At 46.5% G+C, this 14254-nt stretch overlaps 1 long non-coding RNA gene across 1 annotated transcript in view; it reads right to left on the bottom strand.

Moving 5' to 3' along the window:
• The window catches only part of LOC134969886 (uncharacterized), a 112710-nt gene extending 108027 nt beyond the window's left edge, over nt 1–4683 (bottom strand). Inside the window, exons 1-2 of the long non-coding RNA XR_010189546.1 lie at nt 4615–4683; nt 1306–1474 (exon numbers count right to left, since the gene is read on the bottom strand). This is a non-coding gene — a long non-coding RNA (uncharacterized LOC134969886). The remainder of the gene's footprint in view (nt 1–1305; nt 1475–4614) is intronic.
• Nucleotides 4684–14254: the final 9571 nt, after the last annotated feature.

Here is a 14254-nt window from a genome sequence, read left to right as displayed (position 1 = left end):
TAATTGCATACCATAATGAGATATCATGGTGATCGGACCTAAATCTAAGCACAGAATGCATTTATGTTACATATACACCTTATACACACAGCCTGAAGGTCATTTTAGCCAATATTTTTTATAACTTTGTGCATTAAGCAAAGTGTGTGTACATTCACACAATTCATTTATGTTTCATATACATCTTATACACACAGCCTGAAGGTCATTTAATACAATATTTTTAATAACTTTGTGTATTAAACAAAGTTTGTGTACATTGAGCCATCAAAAAACAAAGATTTCACTATCTCAGTCTCACTCAAAAAAGTCCGTATTTCGGAATATTCCGTATTTCGGAATATTTGGATATGGGATACTCAACCTGTATACTGGTGGTCAGCAGACAATCACAATACTGGTGGTCAGTGGTCACTGGTCAGCAGAGGCGTAACTAGGGTTTTTGGAGCCCAGGGCAAGATCAATAATGGCGCCCCCCCCCCAAAAATAAATAAATAAATAAATGTTTTTCTAATAAAAAGAATAAATTAATAAAATGATAATAATAAAAAAAAAAATACAAAAGGAAAGTATGTGCAGACGCCACCGGTGTCACTGCATATAAAGATGTCAGGGTGTGTATGTATGTGTATGTAGGTGCAGTGGTCGAAGTAGAATTTTGAAGGTGGAATGAAAGAGTTTAGATAGCAATTATGCGCGCGCCTTAGGCGCGCGCGCTCCGGAAAAGGGGCGCGGTCACTCAAAAGGGGCGTGTCCTTCAGTGTATTAGGACCCCTTATACTATCTAGTACTGGTGCCCCTTTCACATTATAGCACACGGTATGAGCCGAAATTCACATTATAGCACACAGTATGAGCCGAAATTCACATTGCCCCACACGACATGAGCTGAAATTCACATTATGGCACACAGTATGAGCCGAAATTCACATTACCCCACATGGTATGAGCCAAAATTCACATTACTCCACATGGTATGAGCCAAAATTCACATTACCCCACATGGTATGAGCCGAAATTCACATTACAGCACACGGTATGAGCCGTAATTCACATTACAGCACACGGAATGAGCCAAAATTCACATTACCCCACATAGTATGAGCCGAAATTCACATTATAGCACACGGTATGAGCCAAAATTCACGTTACAGCACATGATATGAGCCAAAATTCCCATTATAGAGTTAGGGGATCCTACCCCCAGAATTAACATGGCCTGTGGGGCACTATGATGAGGGAGCCCACCCCCTTAATAGACTAATTGCAGAGCTTAGCAGCGGAAGGGCTGCAGCGGTTTCTCACCCCAAGCTGCGGCGCTTCTGCCACCTCCGACACTCCACATCTTCGGCACCACCCGGGATGCAGAGCACCGCACCGGGTATGCACCCTTTTCAGTGTGGTCTGCTGCGCTCTGAAGGGGTTCTTGTTTCATGCTGCAGGATTCCGATGTGCACCTTCCTCCCCGCTGTTACTGTCACGGTAAGCATTAGTATCGTTTACCGCAGAGGCCATTTTCTGAGGCATATGTGTTAAACCTCAGGAACTGAGATGCCCTTCTCACCATACAGCTGTGTGGCCGAGCCGGGCGGGGGGACAGCCAGCAGCAGCATGCCGGATATCAGCAGCAGAGGGTGCGGGCTGTACATACTTGAGGCAGCTGGATATTCAACAGTGCTGAAAGCCTCCGGAGCCCGCACCCCCGGAGCTGCAGTACACCGGCAGAGGACACCCATCCTCCGAACCCTGCGGAGCCCAAAGCCGGACATCAGCAGCATGTTGAACGCGGAAGCAGAAGCTGCTTATTGCCGGTCAACGTGCTGCTGATCTCCGGCTTTGGGCTCCGCACGTGCATTACAGCCCCCACCCTCGGCTGCTGATATCCGGCATACTGCCCCTGCTGCTGGCTTTCCACCCGCCCGGCTCGCCCACCCAGCTGGATGGTGAGTGAGAAGGGCATCTCAGTGCCCGTGGTTTAATACATATCTCTCTTCGGTAAATGGCCATTAGTACATCCCACACACACTGATTACACACACACAGACTGGCCACCCCCAAATCCTACACACACCCACTCAGACTACACACACACACATTCTCATACTTTCCTCTCCCCCACACACACACACTGGACTGCAAAAATTTACACACACTGACACTGTTCCACACACACACAATTAACACACACTCACACTGTCCCACACACACAATTAACACACACGCACACTGTCCCACACACCAGTGGCGTGCGGTGAGGTCAGTGGCGTGCGGTGAGGCACTACAGCATAATGTCTGCCGAATCCTGCCAATGAGCCCTACCGCCACCGAGCCAATGCCCGCCACTGCCTCTGAGCCGATGCCCACTGCCACCACCAATGGCTTACAAACTGGCCCACCATCAACTGACCCAGCCCTCCGCCACTAATTTGCAACTCAGTCCAAAGCCGCCAGTGCCCGCTGCATGCCTGCTCATCATACTTGTGATATATTGTACAATTTTATAGAAAAAAATAATAATTAGTGTTTGGGACTGGGAAGGGAGTGGGAGGAGGACATGAATGCAATTTTGTTGTCCAGGGCTTCCATTAACTTAATGGAGAAGGGTCTGAATGGGTTAAAAATGTCCAAAAAAAACTGCGTGAGGTCCCCCCTCCTAAGTATAACCAGCCTCGGGCTCTTTGAGCCGGTCCTGGTTGTTTAAATACTGGGAAAAAATTGGACAGGGGTTCCCCGTATTTAGACAACCAGCATCGGGCTCTTAGTCCGGTCCTGGTCCCAAAAATACGGGGGACAAAAGATGTAGGGGTCCCCCATATTTTTAAAACCAGCACCGGGCTCCACTAGCCAGGGACATAATGCCACAGCCGGGGGACACATTTATGTAGGTCCCTGCGGCCGTGGCATTACCCCCCCAACTAGTCACCACTGGCCGGGGTTCCCTGGAGGAGTGGGGACCCCTTAAATCAAGGGGTCACCCCCCCTCCAGGCACCCAAGGGCCAGGGGTGAAGCCCGAGGCTGTCCCCCCCATCCGTGGGCTGTGGATGGGAGGCTGATAGCCATGTAAGTAAAAAAGAATATTGTTTTTTGTTGTGGAACTACAAGGCCCAGAAAGCCTCCCCCGCTTGCTGGTACTTGGAGAACCTCAAGTACCAACATGCAGGGAAATAACGGGCCCGCCGGTACCTGTAGTTCTACAACAGAAAAAATACCCAAATAAAAACACAACTCACACACCGTGACAGTAAAAATTTATTAAAACACACTGACACACTCACACATACTTACCTATATCCCACGCCGGTCACGTCCACTTGTCCAGTAGAATCCAATAGGGGAATCTGTAAAAATGAGAGACAGATTACTTACCTACATCCCACGCCGGTCATGTCCACTTGTCCAGTAGAATCCAATAGGGGTACCTGTAAAAATGAGAGACAGATTACTTACCTACATCCCACGCCGGTCACGTCCACTTGTCAGTAGAATCCAATAGGGGTACCTGTAAAAATGAGAGAGAGATTACTTACCTACATCCACGCCGGTCACGTCCACTTGTCAGTAGAATCCAATAGGGGTACCTGTAAAAATGAGAGACAGAGTACTTACCTACATCCCACGCCGGTCACGTCCACTTGTCCAGTAGAATCCAATAGGGGCACCTGTAAAAATGAGAGACACATACTTACCTACATCCCACGCCGGTCACGTCCACTTGTCCAGTAGAATCCAATAGGGGAATCTGTAAAAATGAGAGACAGATTACTTACCTACATCCCACGCCGGTCACGTCCACTTGTCCAGTAGAATGCAATAGGGGCACCTGTAAAAATGAGAGACACATTACTTACCTACATCCCACGCCGGTCACGTCCACTTGTCCAGTAGAATCCAATAGGGGCACCTGTAAAAATGAAAATGATACTTACAAACTTCAATCCACAGGAGGAGAGAGAGAGAGAGAGAGAGGGGGGGGGGTAGGAGAGAGAGAGAGAAAGAGAGAGACTAACCTGCTGCTGCTGCTGGGGAGACCGGCACACGCTGCAGGGCCACGACGGGAAGACGGAGGCGGCGGAGCAGGGGGAGAGCCGCACAACACCGCTCCTGTCAGCAGCAGCGGAGGAGGACGGGGGCGCACACTGCAGACACCAATCACCGCCGGGACAATTAACACACGCACACTGTCCCACACACACAATTAACACACACGCACACTGTCACACACACAATTAACACACACGCACACTGTCACACACACAATTAACACACACGCACACTGTCACACACACTATTAACACACACACGCACACTGTCCCACACACACACACACAATTAACACACACACACTGTCACACACACAATTAACACACACGCACACTGTCACACACACACATACAATTAACACACACGCACGCACACTGTCCCACACACACACAATTAACACACACACACTGTCCCACACACGCACAATTAACACACTCACACAATTAACACACTCACACTGTCCCACACACGCACAATTAACACACTCACACAATTAACACACACTCACACACACACACTGTCCCGCAACCCCCTCTCCCGACAGAAAAAAAACTAAAGTCCACTCCGCTCACCTGGCTGTTAAACCCGCTCGGCGCTCACTGAAGCCGCGCAGGCGCGCGCGCGTACCGTCGCGGTCGCGCGCACGCGCGATCGCGCACAGTACAATGTGACTGTGTAGGGAGAGGGAGGGAGGAGGAGAGGGAGGGAGGAGGAGGGGGGGGGGAGATGAGCGGAGGCTCCTGGCTGTCGCTGCCTGTCCAGTGTGACAGGCACAGCAGCCGGGAAGACAGGGAGAGCGCCGCAGGTAGCGTCGGCGGAATCCCTGTTGCATGGGGTGAGCGGGCCGTGCCGGTGGCGCCCCCTCTGTTGGGGCTTCCACAGCGCCCAGGGCACGTGCCCTGCTCGCCCCGTGCTAGATACGCCTCTGCTGGTCAGTCACACTGGCAGTGGCACTCTGGCAGCAAAAGTGTGCACTGTACTTAAAATATGTACTCCTGCTATAACTGCTCCCCAGTCTCCCCCACAATTAAGCTGTGTGAGCAGTGAGCACTCAGCACAGTCAGATAATGATATACAGTATTACATATGATGCAGCACACTGGGCTGAGCACAGATATGGTATGTGACTGTGTCACACTGTGTATCGTTTTTTTTCAGGCAGAGAACGGATTAATTAAACTGGTGGCACTGGTCACTGGTCACACTATCAGCAGCAAGTAGTACTCCTCCTAATAATATGCTCCCCAAAATTTGTGTCTCTCTCTAGTACTCTAGTCTAAACGGAGAGGACGCCAGCCACGTCCTCTCCCTATCAATCTCAATGCACGTGTGAAAATGGCGGCGACGCGCGGCTCCTTATATAGAATCCGAGTCTCGCGATAGAATCCGAGCCTCGCGAGAATCCGACAGCGGGATGATGACGTTCGGGCGCGCTCGGGTTAACCGAGCAAGGCGGGAAGATCCGAGTCGCTTGGCCCCGTGTAAAAAACCCTGAAGTTCGGGCGGGTTCGGATTCCGAGGAACCGAACCCGCTCATCTCTAATATATATATATATATATATATATATATATATATATATAAATAAATAAAAAATATTTTTAAAGCCACTCTCTGCCAAGTCAAGGGGGGTTGCGGGGGTGGGCCCCAGAGATATTGGTGTACTGGGACCCAAGATTTCTGTTGCCAGCCCTGCTGGTACCAGGATATAAGCATTGCCTTTCATTATTATTAACATTTGCTTATTTACCACCAGCATCTGCTGTTGCGCTTTGCAATTTCATTATAAACCAAAACACACAAAAAACACAGTTAAGACGTCGTTAAACACTGGAGTGATAATTATGAGGCACTTTGCACTTTTCACAGAGGCTCATTTTGGACTTTGAATGGATAGGGGTGCGTGGGTCAGGCCCGTGGCATGTCTGAGGAACTTATTAAACAGATTCTCCTTCAAACGGGATTTAACGCTCAGGAGGCTTCTGTGTCCTATTAATTCCGAGCCTGGCGCTCGGCCAAAACAACTCTTCTAATTCATGGCTAATTTCTATCAGAGCCACCTAGAGACCATTTATTTCTTAGGCAGGAAGCGTCCACGTTGCTTAAATGGATTCTTGTAGGGGGCTCCAGCCAGGGACACGCAGACATTGATTGGTCCGTCTCTCGGGTCTAGAGTAGACCTGTCGGGTTTCCGTCTGACCTTCTCCGAAAGAGGCACCAAGATATGGGCCTCTGTGTCACCCGGCGGCTGAGGGCTTCTGCAAACTCTCCTAATTAACGAGGAGATTTCACACGAACGAGATTACTTTTGCCATGAATTAAAAGTATTAATTTTTTTATTTATTAATTTGCATGGAAGAAAGTAAGACATAATTCAGCACTTAATTAAACCTGCTTCACTAATCTGCTTTTTGGCGGCTTTTGTTGAATCTAATTTTAGATGGATCTTTTGTTTTCAGTTTATAAACTTTTGCACAGCTGGACGGGTTACACGGAATATTGCTGAGTCCCATTATAGTCCACCTTTCTGCACGTGGATTAACAGAGACCGTTCCCCGTAGGAGATGAGATCACTGCTTTGTGTAATCACAGTATAGATCATACACCTCCACAAGTGACATATACTGTATAAATAGCATTCAGTGTCACCCTGGCATATACTGTATAAATAGCGTTTAGTATCACTCTGACATATACTGTATAAATAGCGCACAGTGTCACCCTGACATATACTGTATAAATAGCGTTCAGTGTCACCCTGACATATACTGTATAAATAGCGTTCAGTGTCACCCTGACATATACTGTATAAATAGCGTTCAGTGTCACCCTCACATATACTGTATAAATAGCGTTCAGTGTCACCCTGACATATACTGTATAAATAGTGTTAAATGTCACCCTGACATATACTGTATAAATAGCGTTCAGTGTCACCCTGACATATACTGTATAAATAGCATTCAGTGTCACCGTGACATATACTGTATAAATAGCATTCAGTGTCACCGTGACATATACTGTATAAATAGCGTTCAGTGTCACCCTCACATATACTGTATAAATAGCGTTCAGTGTCACCCTGACATATACTGTATAAATAGCGTTCAGTGTCACCCTCACATATACTGTATAAATAGTGTTCAGTGTCACCCTGACATATACTGTATAAATAGCGTTGAATGTCACCCTGACATATACTGTATAAATAGCGTTCAGGGTCACCATGACATATACTGTATAAATAGTGTTTAGTGTCACCCTGACATATACTGTATAATTAGCGTTCAGTGTCACCCTGACATATACTGTATAAATAGCGTTCTGTGTCACCCTGACATATACTGTATAAATAGCATTCAGTGTCACCCTGACATAAACTGTATAAATAGTGTTCAGTGTCACCCTGACATATACTGTATAAATAGCGTTCAGTGTCACCCTGACATATACTGTATAAATAGCGTTCAGTGTCACCCTGGCATCTACTGTATAAATAGCGTTCAGTATCACTCTGACATATACTGTATAATTAGTGTTCAGTGTCACCCTCACATATACTGTATAAATAGCGTTCTGTGTCACCCTGACATATTCTGTATAAATAGCGTTCAGTATCACTCTGACATATACTGTATAAATAGCGTTCAGTGTCACCTTGACATATACTGTATAAATAGCGTTCAGTATCACTCTGACATATACTGTATAAATAGTGTTCAGTGTCACCCTGACATATACTGTATAAATAGCGTTCAGTGTCACCTTGACATATACTGTATAAATAGCGTTCTGTGTCACCCTGACATATACTGTATAAATAGCGTTCAGTGTCACCCTGACATATACTGTATAAATGGTGTTCAGTGTCACCGTGACATATACTGTATAAATAGCGTTCAGTGTCACCCTGACATATACTGTATAAATGGTGTTCAGTGCCACCCTGACATATAATGTATAAATAGCGTTCAGTGTCACCCTGATATATACTGTATAAATAGTGTTCAGTGTCACCCTGGTATATACTGTATAAACATTTTTCAGTATCACTCTGACATATACTGTATAAATAGTGTTTAGTGTCACCCTGACATATACTGTATAAACAGTGTTCAGTATCACTCTGACATATACTGTATAAATAGTGCTCAGTGTCACCCTGATATATACTGTATAAATAGCCAGTGGCGGATTTAGGGGGGGGGCACTCGGGCCCGTGCCCCCCCTGTCATTTGTGACCCCCCCCGGTGGTGCCGCCGCCGCCGCATAGGGAGATGACGGGCGCCCGCTGAGATTGTGTTACCAGCGGGCGCCCGTCTCCCTGCACAGCAGCAGCCGGAGGCAGGAGCTCAGTACTGAGCTCCGGCTTCCGGCGCTGTCACTGCGCCGTGCGCTATGGGAGAGACGTCAGTCATGACGTCTCTCTCATAGTGCTGAGTGACTGAGGAGCGGACGCCAGGAGGAGGAGGACTGCAGCGGCGCGGGAACGGGGCTCGGTAAGTATGTATTTTTCTTCCTTAATGCATCTACTGGGGGCTAACTATGGGGGACATTACTACTGGGGGGCATCAACAAGGGGCATTACTACTGGGGGGTCAAACTACTGGGGGCATTATAACTGGGGCATCTACTGGGGGCATCACTACTGAGGGGTCATCTATTGGGGGCAGCTACTGGGGGCCATATTTACTGGGGGCCATCTACTGGGGGCATTACTACAGGGGGGTCATCTATTGGGGCAAACTCGTAGGGGGGCATTATTACTGGGGGGTCATCTATTGGGGGCAGCTACTGGGACATTATTACTGGGGGGCATCTACTGGGGGCATTACTACTGGGGGGGGGGTCATCTATTGGGGGCAGCTACTGGGGCATTATTACTGGGGGGCATCTACTGGGGGCATTACTACTGGGGGGGTCATCTATTGGGGGCAGCTACTGGGGCATTATTACTGGGGGGCATCTACTGGGGTCATTACTACTGGGGGGGTCATCTATTGGGGGCAGCTACTGGGGGACATTTTTCCTGGGGGGCATCTACTGGGGGCATTATTACTGGGGGGCATCTACTGGGGGCATTACTACTGGCGGGTCGTCTATTGGGGGCAAACTCCTAAGGGGCATTGCTACTGGGGGCAAACTACTGGAGGACATTATTACTAGGGGGCATCTACTGGGGGCAAACTGCTGGGGGACATTATTACTGGGGGGGCATCTACTGGGGGACTATTACTGGGGGCCAACTACAAAGGTGCTAACTACTGGCGGTGTAACTACAGGGGCATTACTACTGGCGGCTTAACTACAGGGGCATTACTACTTGGGGGCTAAACTAAAGGGGGGGGGTAAACTACTGGGGTCATGACTGCAGGGGAATTACCACTGGGGGCATAATGACTGGGGGCATTACTACAGGCAACATTACTACTGGGGGCAATACGGGCATTGCATAAGGGGCACCACTACTATGGGGTCTATATAAGGGGCACTACCAGTACAGTGGACATTGCATAATGAGCGCTACAACTGTGGGCATTGTATAAGAAGCGCCACCTCACATGCACCGAAGCCGCACGCAAATGTACTTGCCCCTTCCATGGTGCCCCCCCTATCATTTTCTTCTGGATCCGCCCCTGTAAATAGCGTTCAGTGTCACCTTGACATATACTGTATAAATAGTGTTCAGTGTCACCCTGGTATATACTGTATAAACAGTGTTCAGTATCACTCTGACATATACTGTATAAATAGTGTTCAGTGTCACCCTGACATATACTGTATAAATAGTGTTCAGTGTCACCCTGGTATATACTGTATAAACAGTGTTCAGTATCACTCTGACATAAACTGTATCAATAGCGTTAAGTGTCACCCTGGTATATACTGTATAAATAGCGTTCAGTATCACTCTGACATATAATGTATAATTAGTGTTCAGTGTCACCCTGACATATACTGTATAATTAGCGTTCAGTGTCACCCTGACATATACTGTATAAATAGCGTTCAGTATCACTCTGGCATATACTGTATAAATAGTGTTCAGTGTCACCCTGACATATACTGTATAAATAGCGTTCAGTGTCACCCTGGCATATACTGTATAAATAGCGTTTAGTATCACTGTGACATATACTGTATTAATAGCGTTCAGTGTCACCCTCACATATACTGTATAAATAGCGTTCAGTGTCACCCTGGCATATACTGTATAAATAGCGTTCAGTATCACTCTGACATATAATGTATAATTAGCGTTCAGTGTCACCCTGACATATACTGTATAATTAGCGTTCAGTGTCACCCTGACATATACTGTATAAATAGCGTTCAGTATCACTCTGGCATATACTGTATAAATAGTGTTCAGTGTCACCCTGACATATACTGTATAAATAGTGTTCAGTGTGTGTCACCCTGGCATATACTGTATAAATAGCGTTCAGTGTCACCATGACATATACTGTATAAATAGCGTTCAGTGTCACCCTGACATATACTGTATATATAGTGTTCAGTGTCACCCTGACATATACTGTATAAATAGTGTCCAGTGTCATCCTGGTATATACTGTATAAACAGTGTTCAGTGTCACCCTGACATATACTGTATAAATAGTGTCCAGTGTCACCCTGACATATACTGTATATATAGCGTTCAGTGTCACCCTGACATATACTGTATATATAGCGTTCAGTGTCACCCTGACATATACTGTATAAATGGTGCTCAGGCAGACTGGCAAGAGTTTCATCAGAGTCGGCATCTCACAGGCTATCACATAAACAAGTTAGTATTCTAATGGCATGCAGTGCAGACTACCAAGCTGAGGCTAGAGTCACTGAAGCTGCTGTGACATCACTGATCCCGCCCTATGTATAAATCAACCAATCCAGGGAGTATATTTTTGCATTTCTACAAGTCTGTCTGTTTCTGCCAGTTTAGTAATAGAAACACTTACTGCTAGTTCAATAAACTCGGGGCCAAAAGGTTCATTATTAGCTCATTCCATGAAATTGATGCATAATTTACAAAACAATACCAAATAAATTATGAATTTATAAATATGAAACTATAATAATATTATACACTAAACTAATTATTAATAATTTGGCTAGTTGTATGATGGAACCCAGCAGCTTCAAGCATCTTTACCATGTTTTTGTAGATTACTGCATTCTTCACTGTCCCAGTGATTTGTCTACATATTTCTTCATCCCCTCTCATCCTAAGCAGCTCCCTAGCCTCCTCATCACTCCAATTTGCCATTGTATAATATATTTTGAGTAATAAAACACTTCTAAACTCACTCTTATGTGTCTCATGTGTTTTTCCTCCAGTTTCCTGCTTCTGCCTGGTGACATCACGCATGGAGACAGCCTATCACCTTCTGTGGCTTGGAAATACCGTTTCTGAGCCTTTCACACTGCACAGTGAAACGGTTCTGAACCGTGTAGGACCCTGCTTTTTAACCGTTTCAAAATACCGGTATTTTGTTAAAACGGTAAATTCAAGGTGGCCCTTTCACACCGCAGCTAGAACCGTTTTGGAAGGCTTAAAAATCGGCAATTTACCGGGTTAAAGCTACGGTGTGAAAGGGTATTATTGTTACACAAATATCCATTCAAAGACTACAAACCTATTGTTTAGTATATTATTCCCCAGCGGTGCAATACTGTCCATCACGCAACTTTACCAATATTTTCACTCTGAAAATCCTTTCTTAAGGGGAAAGGGGGCCAATTACTTCTGATTCTCCTTATCTAGCTATTAATAGAAATGATAATGTTGCATGAAAACAATTTTCCAGAAAACACAGATCTTCAATATTTTTTTATATCACATTTACCGTTTACACAATCTTGACCTATACAGTAATGCACCGCGTATATTTATATTGTACCCGTTTTACCAAACAGGGGGGCCTGATAAAGAGGGGCGGACAGTTACATGCGATTTAGTTCACAGTGTACCTGCGACTATGGGGGTCATTCCGACCCGTTCACGCGCACCGGTTCTTCGCTGCGGTGCGAACAGGTCAAAAATGCGCATGCGTTGCGGACACATTGCACACGCACGTCGTTGCCTGGTGATGATTGTTGCTGGCTCGCTAGCCACCAGCGAGAAAAGTGATTGCAACGGCGATCGCAAGAAGACGGACAGGCGGGAGGCATTCCGAGGCGGATACTCACCGTTTTCCAGGCATGGTGTGTCCAACGCAGGCGTTTGGAGGGCAGATGCCTGACGTTACAGCCGGGACCTTCATCGCTGGATCCATCGCACAGGGTAAGTAGCTGCAGGGCTGGTCTTGTTGTACTTGAAACTTTTTTAGCATAGCAGAGCTGCACAAGCGATCGCAGCCCTGCTATGCTAAAATACACTCCCCCATAGTCGGCGTCAGGTTGATAGCACGAGCAGCATAAAGTTGCTACGTGCGATCAACTCGGAATTACCCCCTATATGCTGATCTCACATCCGTCGCTCACGTGATACACAGAAACATTGTGAACATCGGATCACCCCAAGCTGTCTCAGACAGAACGCCTCTCCTACGACCCAGGGTCCTCTCCAGCGTTGAGCGAATTTGCAGTGAGTAAATCTCCGTAAATGGTCCCAACATCCCTGGATTTTTCTGGCCACTGTCGTTACCTCCTCAAACGCTGACAACCTGTAACTCACTTAAATGCATAACTATTCATCAAGGATCCGTTACACATGCGAAAACAGTAAACAGTCGCTGTCCTGATGTGTCACAACGTTCATTGATTCAATTCCGAAAACTGAAAGCTTTCCGATCTTAATTGTTTGAACTGCCACCATTTTAAGTCTGCTGAGCACCACTCCTTCCTATGGGTCAGAGATCTGGAGGTATATTTACTAAAATTCGATTTAGGGAAGGACTTTATGAATCTTCCAAATCGATTCCTTTTGGTGTTTCTAAACTTTTTGAAATGTGCCTTATTTACTAAAAATCGATTTTGCATTCTAGTTTCAACTCAAATTCAGTGTTGATTCATCTTTGGAAGGGATTTAACATTGAATGTATGAAATCCCTTCCTAAATCGAGCCTCAAATCCCCGTTGAAATCCCCAGCAAAACTGAATGTTAAATCGAATAGAACACCCTCATTGCTTCCTATTGGTCCAAATGTATCACATGCACACAAATTAAAGTGGAAGCTCTCTCTTTACACTGTTTTAAACATGAAAACATAATTATTATTTTTCTCTAACGTCCTAGTGGATGCTGGGACTCCGTCAGGACCATGGGGAATAGCGGGCTCCGCAGGAGACAGGGCACATCTAAAAAAGCTTTTAGGTCACATGGTGCGTACTGGCTCCTCCCCCTATGACCCTCCTCCAAGCCTTAGTTAGGTTTTTGTGCCCGTCCGAGAGGGTGCAATCTAGGTGGCTCTCCTAAAGAGCTGTTTAGAAAAGTTTTTTTTTAGGTTTCAATCTCAGTGATTCCTGCTGGCAACAGGATCACTGCATCGAGGGACTTAGGGGAGAGATTTCCAACTCACCTGCGTGCAGGATGGATTGGAGTCTTAGGCTACTGGACACTTAGCTCCAGAGGGAGTCGGAACACAGGTCAGCCTGGGGTTCGTCCCGGAGCCGCGCCGCCGATCCCCCTTACAGACGCTGAAGAGACGGCAGAACGGAGGTCCGGAAAGCAGGCGGCAGAAGACTCCTCAGTCTTCTTGAAGGTAGCGCACAGCACGGCAGCTGTGCGCCATTGTTGTCACACGGCTCACTGACTCAGTCACGGAGGGTGCAGGGCGCTGCTGGGGGCGCCCTGGGCAGCAATATAATTACCTTTAGTGGCAAAATAAATACATCACATATAGCCATTAAGGCTATATGTATGTATTTTAACCCAGGCCAGTTTCTTAAAAACCGGGGAAAAGCCCGCCGAAAAAGGGGCGGAGCTTATTCTCCTCAGCACTCAGCGCCATTTTCCTGCTCAGCTCCGCTGGTGAGGAAGGCTCCCAGGTCTCTCCCCTGCACTGCACTACAGAAACAGGGTAACAAAGAGAAGGGGGGCATAAATTGGCGATATTTATATATTAAGAGCGCATATATAGTAAACAACACCTTCTAGGGTTGTTTATATACATTTATAGCGCTTTTGGTGTGTGCTGGCAAACTCTCCCTCTGTCTCCCCAAAGGGCTAGGGGGTCCTGTCTTCGATTAGAGCATTCCCTGTGTGG

Source organism: Pseudophryne corroboree, chromosome 11 (genome assembly GCF_028390025.1).
Source record: "Pseudophryne corroboree isolate aPseCor3 chromosome 11, aPseCor3.hap2, whole genome shotgun sequence".
NCBI classification, from domain to species: domain Eukaryota; kingdom Metazoa; phylum Chordata; class Amphibia; order Anura; family Myobatrachidae; genus Pseudophryne; species Pseudophryne corroboree.
This window is presented reverse-complemented; position numbering and strand designations above follow the sequence as displayed.